The sequence below is a fragment of the Aplysia californica genome, unplaced genomic scaffold, assembly GCF_000002075.1.
Source record: "Aplysia californica isolate F4 #8 unplaced genomic scaffold, AplCal3.0 scaffold00063, whole genome shotgun sequence".
NCBI classification, from domain to species: Eukaryota; Metazoa; Mollusca; class Gastropoda; order Aplysiida; family Aplysiidae; genus Aplysia; species Aplysia californica.
The window spans coordinates 130,184-131,588 of NW_004797333.1; the positions used below are offsets into that span (position 1 = coordinate 130,184).

At 38.9% G+C, this 1,405-nt stretch overlaps 1 protein-coding gene and 1 long non-coding RNA gene across 2 annotated transcripts in view; one reads left to right on the forward strand and one right to left on the reverse strand.

Annotated features, from left to right (window-relative positions):
- Positions 1-1,268, reverse strand: part of LOC118477317 — an 8,768-nt gene extending 7,500 nt beyond the window's left edge. The window contains exon 1 of the long non-coding RNA XR_004858283.1: positions 1,017-1,268. This is a non-coding gene — a long non-coding RNA (uncharacterized LOC118477317). The remainder of the gene's footprint in view (positions 1-1,016) is intronic.
- The window catches only part of LOC101851793, a gene marked incomplete at its 5' end in the record, with an annotated part of 227,333 nt that overhangs the window by 109,308 nt on the left and 116,620 nt on the right, over positions 1-1,405 (forward strand).

Here is a 1,405-nt window from a genome sequence, read left to right on the forward strand (position 1 = left end):
TATATATATATATAATATATGTACACACACATTCACACACAGAGATGAACACTCGCACACTCACAAACACTTACTCCCTTAAACATCCACTTACACATCAATTACCATTTTCTCTCTATAATTCCTCTTTCCTGTCTCCCCAACCTCATGCTCTTTTCAACTTTAAAATAACTTTCCTATTTTATGCTGATAGAATCACCTGTCCTTAATTCCCCTCCGTTCTCTGAAGTCTTCATTTACACGGCGTTGATGGGTTCCATCTCATGCCCTTATCCCAAATGTAAGCCTTCTACACACATAATTACCTTTCAGTTACGACCTCATAGGATTTCCATCAATGTATCTTTGTATGTTGATAAACAAAAAGTCCTGCCAATAACACTCTATGCCAAACACTTTCTAAAACATTCCAAACAACTTCCAGATGTGGAACCGTATAGTTCTGAAATAGAACATGCTGAAAAGGTAAAGCAAACAAACAAACAAACAAACAAATAAACATACAAACAGACAAAAACTCTCCGACTCTATGTCAGTTGCTTACCTGCGCAAGAAATTTTATAGCATTTTGTGTTCCGAGTTAAGACCAATGAATGTGTACGTTGTTCCTATACAAGCAAATCCTACTAACAACTCTGTACTTCAAATACTTCCCAAACTCTACCTCCAGATGCAGAACTGTATAGCTCTAATATACAGAAAGCTGAAAAAGTTGAAACAAAAAACCCTGTACAAATTTATGTTTCGGCGAAAACAGTTAGTTGCTTACCTGGGCAGAAATATTAAAACATTTTATGCTCCGAGTTGAGGCCAATATGTTTGGAAATCAACGCTGATACTAAACAAGAAATCCTGCCTGTAACACTCCTACATCAAACAAACTTTTTCTAAAAATTTCCAACATCCACATGTGGAACCGAATAATTCTAAAAGAGAACATGCTCAAAAAACAAGTTTAACTCCAGAAAAAAACGTGCCATGAATTTATGTTACGGCGAAAGCAGTCAGTTGCTTACCTGGGCACGAAATATTAAAACATTTTGTGCTCCAAGTTGAGGCCAATATGTTTGGAAATCGACTTTTTACGCAAACATGACACCTTTGTGTGTAAAGTTTTCTGATGAATGTTTTATGAGGCAGGAGTCTGTCCGGGCCAGAGCGTCTAGGAGGTCGTATCACACTAACGTGCTGGTATCCTTGTTACTCATCAATTCTGCAACATGGTTTGCTGGGCGCAAAACTAGGTTCTGCATTACAATCATGCATGTCCTTGGTGGAAGCGGGGGAGGCGGGGAGGAATAGAGAGAGAGAGAAAGAGAGAGGGAGAGAGAGAGAGAAAGAGAGAGTGTGTGAGTGTTGTGTGCGTGTGTGTGTGTATGTGTGTGTATGTGTGTGTGAGAGAGAG